Genomic DNA, 16,956 nt, shown 5'->3' on the forward strand with positions numbered 1-16,956 from the left:
TTGACGAAATAAATTAAAAAAAAAACCCACGTTAGGCTTACCCAAAAGCCTATAAGGCTCCTTTAAGCAACTCCCAAACGACCTCTGAATCACCTCTCTCCTTCCTTAAACTTGTTTGTAACCTGCAAATCCATTTAGTAATATACCGAATCCAGAGCAGAGCAGAGCAGAGCAGAGCAGAGCAGAGCAGAGCAGAGCAGAGCAGAGCAGAGCAGAGCAGAGCAGAGCAGAGCAGAGCAGAGCAGAGCAGAGCAGAGCAGAGCAGAGCAGAGCAGAGCAGAGCAGAGCAGAGCAGAGCAGAGCAGAGCAGAGCAGAGCAGAGCAGAGCAGAGCAGAGCAGAGCAGAGCAGAGCAGAGCAGAGCAGAGCAGAGCAGAGCAGAGCAGAGCAGAGCAGAGCAGAGCAGAGCAGAGCAGAGCAGAGCAGAGCAGAGCAGAGCAGAGCAGAGCAGAGCAGAGCAGAGCAGAGCAGAGCAGAGCAGAGCAGAGCAGAGCAGAGCAGAGCAGAGCAGAGCAGAGCAGAGCAGAGCAGAGCAGAGCAGAGCAGAGCAGAGCAGAGCAGAGCAGAGCAGAGCAGAGCAGAGCAGAGCAGAGCAGAGCAGAGCAGAGCAGAGCAGAGCAGAGCAGAGCAGAGCAGAGCAGAGCAGAGCAGAGCAGAGCAGAGCAGAGCAGAGCAGAGCAGAGCAGAGCAGAGCAGAGCAGAGCAGAGCAGAGCAGAGCAGAGCAGAGCAGAGCAGAGCAGAGCAGAGCAGAGCAGAGCAGAGCAGAGCAGAGCAGAGCAGAGCAGAGCAGAGCAGAGCAGAGCAGAGCAGAGCAGAGCAGAGCAGAGCAGAGCAGAGCAGAGCAGAGCAGAGCAGAGCAGAGCAGAGCAGAGCAGAGCAGAGCAGAGCAGAGCAGAGCAGAGCAGAGCAGAGCAGAGCAGAGCAGAGCAGAGCAGAGCAGAGCAGAGCAGAGCAGAGCAGAGCAGAGCAGAGCAGAGCAGAGCAGAGCAGAGCAGAGCAGAGCAGAGCAGAGCAGAGCAGAGCAGAGCAGAGCAGAGCAGAGCAGAGCAGAGCAGAGCAGAGCAGAGCAGAGCAGAGCAGAGCAGAGCAGAGCAGAGCAGAGCAGAGCAGAGCAGAGCAGAGCAGAGCAGAGCAGAGCAGAGCAGAGCAGAGCAGAGCAGAGCAGAGCAGAGCAGAGCAGAGCAGAGCAGAGCAGAGCAGAGCAGAGCAGAGCAGAGCAGAGCAGAGCAGAGCAGAGCAGAGCAGAGCAGAGCAGAGCAGAGCAGAGCAGAGCAGAGCAGAGCAGAGCAGAGCAGAGCAGAGCAGAGCAGAGCAGAGCAGAGCAGAGCAGAGCAGAGCAGAGCAGAGCAGAGCAGAGCAGAGCAGAGCAGAGCAGAGCAGAGCAGAGCAGAGCAGAGCAGAGCAGAGCAGAGCAGAGCAGAGCAGAGCAGAGCAGAGCAGAGCAGAGCAGAGCAGAGCAGAGCAGAGCAGAGCAGAGCAGAGCAGAGCAGAGCAGAGCAGAGCAGAGCAGAGCAGAGCAGAGCAGAGCAGAGCAGAGCAGAGCAGAGCAGAGCAGAGCAGAGCAGAGCAGAGCAGAGCAGAGCAGAGCAGAGCAGAGCAGAGCAGAGCAGAGCAGAGCAGAGCAGAGCAGAGCAGAGCAGAGCAGAGCAGAGCAGAGCAGAGCAGAGCAGAGCAGAGCAGAGCAGAGCAGAGCAGAGCAGAGCAGAGCAGAGCAGAGCAGAGCAGAGCAGAGCAGAGCAGAGCAGAGCAGAGCAGAGCAGAGCAGAGCAGAGCAGAGCAGAGCAGAGCAGAGCAGAGCAGAGCAGAGCAGAGCAGAGCAGAGCAGAGCAGAGCAGAGCAGAGCAGAGCAGAGCAGAGCAGAGCAGAGCATTCGAAGGAAGATGAATGGCGTTCTATACAGCTCACATTTTAAGTAATCAACCGAACTTGAGTGCACAAACAGTATACTTGTGCCGCTGAAAAGAACGCTGTTCAGCTTAAAACTAAGCTTGAAATCCCAAGTAACAAAAAAGTTTTCCCATGGCAAAATGCACTTTAAAGTACCACGAAGTTCAGATAAAGTTCCGAATGGAATTTTCTGGCTGCTTAAAAGGCTTACGATTAGCTTCGCTGAAATTTCACACACAAGTTACGGCAAGGCTACTCGGAACTTTATCTGAACTTGCAAGTTCTTAGAAGTTCAGTTCAGTACAATTGTTTTTCAAGGATATTTTTTGCAGAAAACAATTGTTCAAGCATACTCAAACAATAGACAAATATGAATTCATCAACTTAATGAATATAAGGTTTGAAGAAAAAAAAATGCAGCCCACTGGATCAGTGGCAATTTCAGACATCACAATACAATTTTAGTTTCTGCATGATTTTTGGCAAAGTTCCATCAGAAGCTGCTTAGAGGACTATCTAGCTACCTTATGTGAACTTTCAAGTTGCAAACTTACTTAAAAATGAAGCTGCTTAGAAGACTAAAGAGAAACCTCGAATAAGCTGCTTAGCTTATGAAGTACCCTCTTATGTAAACTTTTAGTTACTTGAGATGCCTTTGAAACCCCTGTGAAACCAATCAGAGTGCTAGTGAACTTTCAAAACTGCTCTGAAACCTTTTGCGACGCCCTGTAATGCTTTAAAACGTCTCTGAACCTCCCGTGATATCGCCTGAAAGCCTATGAACCCTCTAAGACCCCTCTCAAACATTCTGGAACGCCTTGAAACGCCTCTGAAGCTCTTTGAAAAACTCGTAGAGATCACCTAAGGGAGCATCTATTAAGTACGACACGTTAAAATTTTGAACTTTTGACCTCTTTATCCCTCCTTCATACAGTTTTTTTTCTATACTTAATACACCTAACTTGAGAGCCTATGAATGCCCAGGAACGCAATGAAACGCCTCTAAAACCCCTGTGAAGCTCATCTGAGAGCATCTATGAAGTATCTAAACCCTTCTGAAACCTCCTGAAACACTCCAAAATGCCTTTTAACGTTTATTTAGAAGCGCAGGCTGGATGATATGAATTCCAGAGAAATTTGATTGATCTGAAATGACCCAAAAGTATATTGGAAAGGTTGACAATCAATAGGGTCATAGATTATGCTTATGTAATGTAACACAGATTATTGCGAAATCAACCACTACTGTAACGGCTGTAGATTTCAAGGACTGAATTCCAGTGCAGTTTAAGTAATCCATAGAAACCCAAAAATTGAGCTTGAACTTGAGCTTGATTGACCGCCCGTAGACGCTACTCCAGTTTCGCCAGGCCAGCTACACTCACACAAGGAACCAATGAGATATCTGGCGGGGACTAGCAGGGCATCTCCAGTGTGTGAGCGTTGGTGATCTTCGTTTTTTAGGCGACAATGGTGCCTGCCACGTCAGTTTGCAGGTCAATGTGGGGAAGGGGAAGAAAGGGATGATTGCAATCGTTTGTATCCACATCAGACCGAATATACCTCTACGTCTGCACAAACTCATGCAGATTTCGGAGTGCTGGTAGGATATGGTTGGCAGAGGTTTCGCTTGATTGCATAAATCGTAGGCGTTATCTGGTAGATTGACGCTGTGCTGTGAAAGTTGGAAGGAAGGTAAAGGGCTTTTCAACCGTTTCTGGTTCTAGCGATGGCTATGAACATTGAACATATGAATATACATGATTTGTTTATGTAGAGTAGAGAGTATAGCGAAAGTGGATAGAAATCAGTGCTGAAAAATTCATTTCGTCATATCTACATTCAATCACCTACAGCTCATTTTAGAAGCTGAACCTGAGAATATGGTATATGAAAAACTTGTGCGGCTAGACCAGTTCTGCAAGAAAGTCACGGAAAAACAGCTATTTTTTTAATATTTAAGGTAAATGTCACGGCCTACCTTTGAAAAATGCCAAATGATATTCACCGTGAATATCATTTGCATTTTTCGAAGGTAGTCCGTGACATTTACCTGAAATATTCGAAAAATATCGTTTTTTCCGTGACTTTCTTACATAACTGGTCTAGCCGCACAAGTTTTTCATATACCATATTCTCAGGTTCAGCTTCTAAAATGAGCTATACGTGATTGAATTTAGATATGACGAAATGAATTTTTCAGCACTGATAGAAAGATACAAAGTAGAAGGAAAGGGACGGGCCAAGGATTGAACCCAGAACCTCCTTCATATGAATCAGAAGCGGTAGCCACTAGACCATCAAGCCCGTCTGAATCCATAGAAACAATGATCCACACAAACCCAAAAATGCATAACATTATCAATTGACTTTCCGGGAAGTTCAGTGAATAACAGTTATAACAGTTATAACAGAGTTATAACAGTTTAGAGTTATAAGTGCAGATTTCCAGTTTTGAACTCCATGGTAGTGTGCTAGGTCAAGAATATCTTGGAAATGCCTTAGAGTAGCCTTGGAGAACCTGAGAGGTTGAGGAGCGGACCTGGTGTTATGGTTAGAACACTTGACAATCACGCCGAGGACCTGGGATCGAATCCCACTCACGAAAAACTCGCAACGGCTAAAAATCTCATTAATACAGATAATAATAATAATAAACCTGAGAGGTCCATGGAAGTACATTGCAGAATTTTTGTAACAGGCAGTACATTTGTAACAACATTGCCGAAGACATCTTCTTCTTCTTCTTCTGTATGGCTCTACGTTCCTACTGGCACTTGGCCTGCCTCCCTTCAACTTAGTGTTCTTTGCCTGCCATTGCATGAATTTGTATATTAGTGTGGGTCATCGGAACCGTTTTCTCAGATCAAAGTTTTTTTAGTTCCTTTTCGGGTCCTGAGTATCTGTGCAAAATTTGAGCACGATCGGTTGCGTCTACACTTTGCGCATTGCAATTGAAATTTGTATGGGATTTTGTATGGGAAAACATACTTTTTGCATTTTTGTCATAAGTTGAAAAAGTTTGTCTGAAACTGTTTAACCGACACTGTAAAATGATAGCCTAGGATGTTCTGAAAAACTTTGTTGAAGACCGCAAAGCGATCCGATGCTTATGAAAATAGTTATAACCAACGAACCGCATGCATGTGTTTATGTTTTAACATGCAAAAGAATAACAATAGCAACAGACATATGCTATTTCGCCAAGAAATGCCAACGCTATAACTTTTTTCATAAGCATCAGATCACTTCGCGGTCTTAGACAAAGGTTTTCAGGACACCCTAGGCTATGTTTTCACTTTATCGGTTACATGGTTTTAGAAAAATGCATGCTTGTTATGAGAGAAATGCAAAAAAGTGTGTTTTCCTATGTAAAACCCCATACATACTTAAAACGCGATGCGCAAAACATAGACATAACCGATTGTGCCCAAATTTTGCGCTCTTATGCAGCATCCATTTATTACGTAACGCTAAAATCTACATTTTTCGACCCCCACCCCCCCCCCTCCGTAACGCTTTTTTGTATGGAAACCAAAATTTTTTTGTATGGACCGTAACGCTAGGCCATACTCCCCCCTCCCCCTAGAGCGTTACGTATTTTGTGGATGGCGCCTTATTTGGGTCCTGAAATGGGATCAAAAAAGCTTTGATCTGATGAGATACCATTATTCCATATAAACGATGACCCACTCTATTGGATATGGTGTGCTGGTGTCCATGATACACTATCCTCTCCTCTTCTCTTCTTGGCGTAACGTCCTCACTGGGACAAAGCCTGCTTCTCAGCTTAGTGTTCTATGAGCACTTCCACAGTTATTAACTACGAGCTTCCTCTGCCAATGACCATTTTGCATGCGTATATCGTGTGGCAGGCACGAATATACTCTATGCCCAAGGAAGTCAAGGAAATTTCCTTTACGAAAAGATCCTGGACCGACCGGGAATCGAACCCGTCACCCTCAGCATGGTCATGCTGAATACCCGTGCGTTTACCGCCTCGGCTATATGGGCCCTTATGATACACTATGTCCAGGACAATTTTTTCCCGAACGGAACGGGAATCGAACCCGGCGTCTCCGGATTGGCGATCCATAGCCTTCATCTTTGGGCTAACTGGAGATCCACTGCCGAAGACAGTGTAACTTAACCCTAGTAAGATGTTGGGGTCAATGTGACCCAGACAGGCTTGCTGAATGTACACTGCGCTATCGTGGTGCGCCTAGCCTAACATCTTAGGAAGGTTAAGGCCGGACGGGACGGTGGTTGAATCGTCCGCCATTGCTCTGTTGTTAGTAAGATGCAAATCACAACTTCTTATTATGCATATTGGCTAAAAAGTTGCTCGTTCATTTGCTCACTTGCGGTGCACAATCGACTAAAGTTTCAGCTACGTCAGTGCAGTGGAATTTGATATTTGTATCTTCAAAATCGTGAGACAAATTGTTATAAAGAGAAGGAAGATAAGAAAAATTACACGTCGTCCCGTGCGGCCTTAAGACGCCCAAACAATCAAAGAATATTCAAATATGATTCAAAGTACGATACACATTTGACTATAATTCAAAACTAAATTGTTGGCCTTAAACTTGTCTAACGATTCAAATAAGTAATCCTTCATCATACTATTGGGTACTATGACTTTTCAAACGCAGTTTTCGGAACACCCTATCGCTAACTCTCTTTCAAAAACATAGGAGAGAGCCACAACGACGCACCTTCGAAAAACCTGTTGTTGCTCACAATTTCACTTTCGTTTGAAACAATTTGCCATTCTCTGCACTCACTTCTTCACGAGCATGCATGTGTCACTTTTCTCACTTTCGCTCAGTCTCTTTCACTCGATGTGCGATGTGTTGTGGTGACTGTTTGGAACACTCACTTTGATTTGGTAGATTCTCTCTCTTCGATCGTACCTCGTATATCTGATGGTAAACACTGCCGAAGACACCGAACGAAGGCAACCAACCAACCAACGGGTTTATTGCTTCATCTGCCAGAGCACTTTTCGGAGCACACTGAAAACTGGTTATCTCGTTGTTGTTGTTAGCTTTTCCCTTGTGCAGCCGAGACCCTGGGTAGGTACGAGCACAGGTATTACACCTGCACTGCCGGCTTGACAGGGCTGGCTGGTCGGTTCGGTCTATGACGAAAGCGAGTCTTTAGAGATCACCAAGCGCGCCGTGCGGTATGTAGGTACCTCTCTTCTATCTTCTATGGTTGGTAACGTAATTACGGAGCACTGTACCCGCGCCGCGCACAGAAGAGACACCGTCCAAGGCGACGACCGTCCACCGCACGAGGATTGCACAATCCCGACAAGTACGACAACGACCTGCACGACTGGCTCTCGAGAGATTAAAAGAGCTGCAACCGGTTCCGAGCGCGCGTGCCTTCACCAGGCTGTCTCCCGTCCCGTACTGTTCTCGGCGGGATCTTCTCGTACCGTATTTATAAATTCACATTGTAAGAATCCGTCGCTCCCGCCGTTGAACACACCGCGCCCCATGTTCAACCCTATACGTCTACACATCTACCACATGTCATCGTTCTCAACCTTAGCCGTGTTGTGCAGCAGTGTAACATTTCCTCCTCCTCCTATCAGTTGTGCTGTTCACGCTCACCGAGGAAATCGGGAACCGCGATCACCTAACATGTAGCAATACTCTTGAGAGCAAGTGGAAATTTGAAGATTCACGTCGAGTCGGAATCCGGCCCCCTTCCGCGTACCTCGGGATCGCGTTTAATTGCAGTGATTAACCACTTTTCCTCGGCCCTGCTCCACCATGGGTCTGGACGTGATCGACGATGATATGACGAAGCGGATTTCGGGATGTCCGTACAGCAGTACAGTGTGCGATTTTCACCATATCCCGATTTCATGATATTCTACTGGACTTCCGATCGATCGATAATGAATGTGTAATGGTGCAGCTGCAGAATTGCGGGGCAACAATTGCTGTTGCATTAGCAATCGCAAGTAAAAGTAGAATCATCTTCGCTTGCTAGAATCGTAATACCTACAGTCAGTTGTTATGATATCACCGATATGAGGAGGTCTGATGAGAGCTCAGGTGTTTCGCGATTTGCATTTCGAAAGACTCCCGTCCCGAGCTCAATTTGAGGGATGACAATAGGAATCGAAAATGATTCGATTCATGTTGAAATTATACTATTTTGCAAAATTAAACTGGTAAATTCAAGTTCAAGGTTATCTCGTCAGTAAGCTAGATGGACTTTGTTCTTCAGCTTCGTTGGAGATAACAACAAACCGATGATTGCAGTTTCGGCACTTAATTGATGTGGTTTCGATTCTGATTCATTGGTCCACCAGTGTCTGCATTATTCTCGGTAGAATGAAGGTATGACCTTTGATCATGATTACAAACCAGTTTCGTTTTGAATTTTGTTGCTATCGAAGAACGGGTCGGACTGGATTTACAATGGAATTTGATAGAATGTTTATTTTCATTCTTGGTGTGAAGGTGATGTTTGACTCTTCGTGCCAAAGTCGACTCGTGACTTATGCTTCACAAAACTTTGATCCAACGATAAGTAAGTCTAGCGAAATTTTTAATATTGAGTGAAGCATTTTGATAAGAACTTCTTGTAGCACACATCATTGGATTTGATTTATGACCATGCATTTTCTGGAATGCTCAATGTGTGGGTTGCTATGGGAACAGCGAACTTCAACATCGATTATCTCCGTTTATAGATTCTGCTACATGCAATGTTCTGTAAGGTTAGGCTTGAATTATGCGTTACTCCCATAAATGCATACATAGATTCTTTGGAGTGCACTTACAAACTCACATAAGCAGGCATCTAAGTATTATGCGTATCTAATCTATCGGGCCGGCTCTAGAAGTAGGTTATCCTTCACTTGGGACATCATTATATACCTGAAAAAAAGAAAAAAAGAAAGCTATGAAGTATTTATAAGGATAGTGTTGATGTTTACAATCGGTAACGGTTGTTACTACACCCTTGACAACTAGACTTTTGGCAGCAGCCCTTAGTTACATCACATACATTTTTTGGTTTCACAGAAATTAGTCCCGTTCTAACTTCAGGGCTGTAATAAAATTTCCAAAATATCATTCTTGAAATTCGCGACTTATCAAGTTATTTTTTTTTTCTTATTCGTTTATTTGGAAGGCTCGGGCGACACATGGGCATGTCATTTGTTCATTTTTTATACATTGATTTTACATTTTACAATTTTTTACTATGTTATTTTGGGATGCCGAAGTACTTGCTGCTGTTTCGAGGTTAGGGATCACAAAAAATTTAAATTGGGAAGTAGGAATTTAGAGCACTTAAACTAAGTTATTTGCTTACTTATACTAAAAGCCATTGATGACACAAAATGTCCTGAACTGTTTTGGAACCAGAAAAGAGGACTAAATCGGTACACAACGACATGCAGAGGAAAAACGAAAGGGGACAACGACAGACATGGGCAATAGCCTGGTACACGGTTTATATGGGAAAAAACAAAAAAATGGAAAAACTCAAATTCCTGTATTCCTGTACTTTTTGAGTTCCACTTTGGTCCCATATCAACTGTGCAAAATTTCAGATCGATCGGAAAAACTATATTTTAGCGCCCGCCATTCTTAGTTTTTCATACGATTTACTATGGGGAAATTTTACTCCCGCAAAGAAAAATCGCTAGGAGTCACCCCTAGATCCCTAAAAATAATTCGACGAATGATTTCTGTAGAATACTTTACTAGGAATCAGACCTCCCAGGACAGCAAATCGATGCGACGTTCGTGAAAAAAGTTAGTAGGCCTCACCCGATCGATAAAATAACGAGATTTCATTATTTATTGTTATGTATTCCTTACATGTTAAACAGCGTTTGCATGCCATTCGGTTTTCAGTCAATAACTTTCTCCACATGCCTCAGATTGCTTTGCGGTCTTCGGAGGGTTGGTTCCTCGTAAAATTTCCAACAGAAATCATTCATCGATTTATTTTTAGGGGTTAAGGGGCAACCTGTGGCGATTTTTCTTTGAAACAGTGATTTTCCCCATACTAAATCGTATGAAAACTTAAAATGGCTGGCGCTAAAATATAGTTTCTCTGATCGATCTGAAATTTTGCACAGTTGATATGGGACCAAAATGGAACTCTAAAAGTGTACAGGAGTAAAATGTCTTTTTGTGTCCCACGCTAATGGGCAAACAACAAAACCAAATGGCGGACAATGAAAACAAGCAGCGTACTACATTAAACTCTGAGATCAACACATTTCAAAAACCGATAAATCAGATTCATGTATTCCAAATCAAGACTTGCCAACACTTCTCTAACGGGTTTTTGTTGTTTTCCTCGGACCCGGAGAATTTCATGCAGCTCAGATCTGATCTCACGATACTCATCGCACCCCATACGACACGTTCGATATCCTGGTGAGCCATGCCATAGACCCAGAGATTGCTTTCCGAGAGCAAATATTTTAACAGAATAGTGGTTGGACATCAGTCGACACATCATACAAATGAAATCGCGGCCTAAATCCAAACCATGGCTTCTTCGACACCTGTGGGATGATAGAGTGCAACCATCTATACCTATATCTCCATCTCTCCACTTGTGCTGCCAGCTGGTCAAGGTTTCCTGACGGGCCAATGCAAAAAAATCGTCGAAGGCGATTTGGCGCTCGTAAATATCGCCTTCGCTAGCGCCAGAGAGACCGCTTTCTTATTGCCCGGAATCGAGCAATGTGACGGGACCCAAGCTATGGTGATGGTGTACGAGTGTTTGGACAAAGCACTCAAGACTTGGCGTTTTATTGACCGAACAGTTTCCAGAGAGCTTAGACTGTCGGTAAAAATGAAGTAATGCTCAGGAGGAAGAGTGCGAAAGGAAGAGTGGAAAGCTCCGTAACGTATGCAGAACAGGGTTTTTGAAGCATGAAAGTGGCGCTATGAAATTCGTTGTAGTCACCGAATCCAGTCGAATCATCGGCTTTGAACCATCTGTGAAGAACAGTCTGTCCCCGCCAACATGTCCGAACTTATTTGCAAAAAGTTGTGGAATACACACGGAACGAAAAGATTCTGGTATTCCGGTGATCTCAACCTTTATAGAGAGATCAAAATCCACAGAGGAACTGTCGAAGTCTGAGAAGTTGTTAACCGGAGATGGGATTACCTCCAGCGTCATGTATCAGTAGTACATATGTACTCATAAAACGAGTTTGAGGATTCGTTCGAGCAGCTAGGTTTACAACCTAGCATCGGATGAGGAACCGGAACGACAACTCGGCAAAGCGGTCTGTCAGAGGCTATACACCAGTAAGTACCTCAAACTTATTGTGTGAGTCGAGTTCATGTAACCTAACGCGATCCGATGGCAACGGTATTGAACCTGTTGAAGCTTCAGCAAGTGTGTTTTCGCCGCGGATTGAAAACAGAAGCTACCGTAAAGCTGTTTTGTTTTTGATACTTTTGTATCAGATACACAATGTGCTTCCCCCAGGTGAATATTTGGAGTCGAACCAGACGCCTAGATATTGAGAAGACATGCTATGAGTGATTGTCTTACCCATCAGATGGAGCGGAAACTTAGCCGGTTTGTGTTTTTTTAGAAAAGACAACCATATCAATTTTCTACGGAGAGAATTCGATACCCAGCTTGAGAGCCCAAGTAGACAAATTGTCCAAAGTATCCTGTAGTGGTCCTTGCAGATCGACTGCTATTGATCCCGAACAGAAGCAACACAGTCACCGGCAAGCTGACAATCATCTATGTCTCTGACATAAAAATTGTAAAGAAAGGGGCTTAAACATGAGCCCTGGAGGCTCATGTAACTAATTCGAGAAACTGTCACCATGAGCGAAACTCAGCTGTTTCTCAAACGGTAAATTATACAAAAAGTTGTTCAAAATTGGTGAAAGGCCACTTTCGTGTAGTTTGCCGGAAAGAACATCGACACAAACGGAATAAAAAGCCCCATTAATATCCAAAAACACTGAGCCTATTTGCTGCTTTTAAGCCAAGGCAAGCTGAATTTCCGAAGCAAGCAACTCAACACAATCGTTCGTTTCTTTGCCTCTGCCACTGTATGTTCAGGAGACGCAAAAGAATGCCAACAATTTCGTCTCAAGAGTACAGGAACTCGTTTAATTTGGTGAGCTTGTTCCTGTATATCGTTATGGTGCCTAAACTTTGACCAATCATACCCAACTAACAATGAAACAAGCACAGCACAGCACAGCTTGTTCAGCAGATTTATTCGAAATCAAGCTGAAGAAAAGATTGATCATCCATAGACAAAGAGAAGTAACACTCTTCAAAACGACTTGGCACATGTATTTAACGATCAGTTCAAATTTCATTTGATTTGTGCAATTCTTCCACCGAGGCGCTAATGTAGTAGATAACCTGAACTGGTACAAAAAAAAAACATCAAGAATAGAAATCTGCATGTTTTCGATTTGAATTTTGGGTTATTGGCTTTTTTGTGTGAAAAATAGGGCACATTCGTGATTAAAAAGATGTGAGTGTAATGCTAACATCAAATTTTTATCAAATGCATGTTTAGTACATATAAACGGAAAATTTAAACCCAAACTACTACATGTTATTGTTTTAGTTTAGTTTTCTTCATGATATTTTCAAAACTTTTTTAGTAAAATTTGTTAAGAGTGTCATCGAAACGTCATTATTGTTTATTAAATGTGTCCAGTACTCTTGTGCTATTTTCCTAGTGAATTCTAATCCCAAGCATCATCTGTTGGTTCTTTGTGTAAATGCAGGTGTCCTTGCAATAATCTTGCTCATGCTCAAAATGTGGTATTTTTCTAGTATAAAATATGAGTGTAATAAAACATTACTAGTATTGTTCAAATAAATTCACTAAACTTCTACGATAAATTCAAAGTTAAAAAAGTTAAACTTAAAATTTGGTTTCTTGTTTTTTTTTGTGTAAAAATGTGGTATTTTGATACATTGTTTGATATAACAAAATATTAGTGTAATATAAACTTCAAAATTATATCAAAATCATGTCCAGAACATTCTATTGGAAATTTAAGATCAAAAAACTACATGTTATGGCTTTAAATTTTGGTTTATCGAGTATTAAAATTATGGTATGTTTGTAACTATCGCTATTATTGAGTTGCCTCAATAGCGTATCTGCTACGAGATTCCACAAAAGCGGTGGTAAGACTCTCCCTTGGGGGCATCCACAAACACTCACTCAAACACAAACACAAACCTGCTAGACGCAATGTCGAGAAGAGATAGCGGTTTTTGAGCATTTGATGAATCCAATTGGAAATCATTGGAGATATACCATGACTCCGTGCGGCTTCCAATATGGCATCGAAAGGCACATTGTCAAAGGCACCCTCGATATCAAAGAAAACACCCAAATAAGATTGCTTTTGAGCAAAGTGTGCGTTGTTCACGAGCACACATGTTCGAGGCATGACACGCGAGTTTGCCTTGTAATTTTTATTGAAAGTAATTGGCACCGGAGTCACAAGGTTACTTGTATAGAAGTTTCCCTTCTTAAGTTAAGGTTTTCATTTGTACTAAAGCCTGTTGTGTTGAACTATTTCTGCATTAGTCAGCAAAGGTTAATCCTTGCGTTCTTTCATGTTTAAGATTCATCTGAGCTACAGTCTATGGGGGTTAGAATGGGTCAAAAATGCATACATTCGTTGTTCAATCACTTTTGCTTCTTTGTGATCTTTGGTAATGTAGCATAGCATGAATACTTGCACAAATCTTGGATGGAGTTGCAAAGTTGAATTTCCATTGACATTGCTGATGTCGCTACTATCTACAATGTCATAGATTCACTCAGCTCCACACACCTGGCCAAATCCTTGCAAACATTTATAAATCCCTTCATCAACTTAGAAAGAGCCCAGAACTGAAGCATCTTCCAATAGATGAAAGGATGTTGCAAATAGCGAATTTTCAACTTATACACTCTCGTTCAAAAGTTTGGGGTCACCCCCTCAAAAACATGTCATTTTTTAGGCCTATATCTCCGCCAATTTGCGTCCGATTTCAAAACCCTAGGTTTCATTCAAAAGATAATAAATCAAAGAAACTTTGAACATGATTTAAAAGAAACTTTTTCAAAAAAATTTGTGTAAACTTAACCCAAAGTTGCCAAATTTTCTAAAAAATGAATATAAACTTACGGCAGTGTCGTTGGAATGCCTCATTTTTTGAAGCGTGGTAAAATGTGCTAACTTTACATAACATTTTTATATACAAAAATCGTTAAATACGTTAAGTTGAAGACATCAAACGTAAATTTAGTTAATTATCTTTGAAATGAGCCAAAAATAATTAAAATTGAACTATAGATGACGAAGATATCACCAAATCACTTTTCCATGTTTTACGAAAGTGACCCCAAACTTTTGGCCGATACATCATATTGAGGGGTGACCCCAAACTTTTGTTCGATGACATCAAGGATTAATTTACTTAATAACTTTTTTTCTAGATTTTTTAGCTAAGTTCTGTAAAAAGCAGTTGAAAGCTAATAGAAAATGGGTCATATTACCGCTCTCATCTTAAAATTTGGTCGACCCAACTTCCAGCGACACTGCCGTAAGTTTATATTCATTTTTTAGAAAATTTGGCAACTTTGGGTTAAGTTTACATACAAAATTTTTTGAAAAAGTTTCTTTTAAATCATGTTCAAAGTTTCTATGACTTATTATCTTTTGAATGAAACCTAGGGTTTTGAAATCGGACGCAAATTGGCGGAGATATGGGCCTAAAAAAATGACATGTTTTTGAGGGGGTGACCCCAAACTTTTGAACGGGAGTGTATGCAGTTATAAAATGAATATACTGAAGTAGAATTATTTATAAATAATATTGGAAAGATCTCACCAATTATTGTGGGGGTTTTTGTGGTTCAATGCCGATCATCTAATTGTCTTGATTAATGTTCTTCTCTGTAAAGAACAACACAATACTCAGCAAAGAACAACACAATACTCTTCTTTGTGATCTTTGGTAATGTATGCATAAATTATAAAAAAATATTTGGATTTCGTCAATTTTCTTTAAAACTACAAGTGTATGAAAATTGACCCATTCTCACCCCTTAGAGGGGGTGAGAGTTGGTCAAGGGAACCAAATTTGTTCCGCATTTACAACAAAGCAAATCAATAAAGTTCTGGCCAAGGCTGATAGCACTTATAAATAATATATTGTATATCATATGATGAATATGAGTTTGAGATTCTAAAAAGTATCAATCCACCTAAAAGTGTGGAGCTTTTTTCGATAATTTATCAAAAATTACTAATTGCTCTTGATACCTTTTTTTGAAAGGAACTGCTGGCAACTACGACGATGACACCATAAAATTTTAGATTCGATACATTCGTAGTATTCGCAATATATGATGAGATATTTCACACAATGTTTTGACCAAGTCTCGCCCCTCTGACCCATTGTCACCCCCAACGACGGTATCCAAATCATAACCACTGCACTGCTCTAACTAGATAGGATTGTACTCGGTACAAAAAAGAACAGTAGCGATTAAATTAATTTAAAAGAGTTAAGGAAGGCACAATCATATCACAGTATTGCACTGAAAGTGCCAGAAAATTGCATTTTTTGTTTACATGCGTAAAACTTATGACGAAAGTCATTTTGGTAATCACCATTAATAATAAGGAACACGCATGAATCATCGACGAATGACTCATATGGATGCCTACATAGAACTGTTATAAAAAAATATTGATTTTTTTATAGAGTGCTCGATCTTATATAACGACCTGAATATTGTGACTCAGATGATTTTTGTTTGTCATATAAGCAGTTACCTGTAGTAGGTATGCTTTCCACTACAATCGGTAAAAGTTTATGATAGTGAAGGAATTTATTACAACAAATTATAGTTGTTCCTATTGATATGTAAGTGCGTTTATAATAGAAAGGCATACAATATTATTTGAAAAATTTGTTGTATGAAACCTTTCACTTCGTGTAATGAAAAAACTAACAGCTAAAAGTATTTCCGTAAACTTCATTGAGCATAGCATATCTCACTAGTCTAAGTCGCAGTAGCGACAACATAAAGAAGAAGAACTTTGAACAACTTTAAAAAGTGACCTTCAGGTGAATAAGTTTCACATTGAATGTAAACAACGAAGATGATTATCCATAGAATACATGTACCCATTATTTGATACAAAAACTTTGAGTTTCAAAACAGACATCCAATTATTCAACTCACTGCTGTTATCCGATAAAGGGCCAAACCGGATGTGTGAACGTGGAACTTGGAATTGAAAGGCAGCTATTGTACCTAACAGAGGAGGAATGTGAACTGCACGTTCAAGTCGTCAAAGCCCACTTCTCTAAGTGGATTTGAAAGGTGTTGCCCTAGGGGGGCGGGAAGAAGTACCTCGAAAAGTTCAGAAGCAAAAGAACATGAAGACGAAGATCTTCGCGCCATCGCCACCATCCGAACCGGTCAACATTTACCTAGGACCAGAAAAACGAGTGTGTGCGTTGCTGCGTGGCGACTAACAATGCCCAAATCGATTTCGGGAATGACGTGAATGCTGTTGAGACGAATGGAACGACGCGGTTTTGTGTGGACGAGAGGTATGATATTGCCATCATGCCATGGTGTGTAATTATCGGCAGAGTATGTTCCACGCGGAAACCAGAAGGCACTTGATCAAGGGTCATCATCTTCAGAGAGTAGCAGGTCAGGTGCGAGTGAGTGCGGGCGCAAGAACGATCAGCTAAATTGGATGGATCGCTGATTTTTTGTGTTCACTCAAACGTTGGTTGTCTGAATCATGCTACTTAGAATCTGATGTGTTGTGATGTACATATGCACTTGCCGAGAGGTATATGGCGGCACAACAGGTTTTGATATGCAATTTTTATTTCCAAGAAGCACTTACTATCGGACTGGTTCTCCTTGTGGGGCAATTATTGCAATGATCTTCGGGATTCACTCATTATCGCAAATTCTGAAGTGAATTAACCTTGTTTAAACTTAGCAAGCAAAAAAAAATGACGTAAGTAATGTTAAATGAAGGT

General features: G+C 41.7%; 1 protein-coding gene across 5 annotated transcripts in view; it reads right to left on the reverse strand.

Annotated features, from left to right (window-relative positions):
• The window catches only part of LOC109428942 (glucosylceramide transporter ABCA12), a 142,320-nt gene that overhangs the window by 89,372 nt on the left and 35,992 nt on the right, over positions 1-16,956 (reverse strand). Inside the window, exons 1-2 of one of the 5 annotated variants that reach the window (XM_029874944.2) lie at positions 7,088-7,524; positions 6,606-7,030 (exon numbers count right to left, since the gene is read on the reverse strand). The exons of 1 other annotated variant lie outside the window; for it this stretch is intronic. The gene's annotated coding sequence lies outside the window, so the exon portion shown is untranslated. Of the gene's footprint in view, positions 1-6,605; positions 7,525-16,956 lie in introns of those variants that run through there. 3 more of the 5 variants (XM_062855305.1, XM_029874943.2, XM_029874941.2) reach the window with 3 other exon arrangements.

This window comes from Aedes albopictus, chromosome 3 (assembly GCF_035046485.1).
Source record: "Aedes albopictus strain Foshan chromosome 3, AalbF5, whole genome shotgun sequence".
Lineage (NCBI taxonomy): Eukaryota > Metazoa > Arthropoda > Insecta > Diptera > Culicidae > Aedes > Aedes albopictus.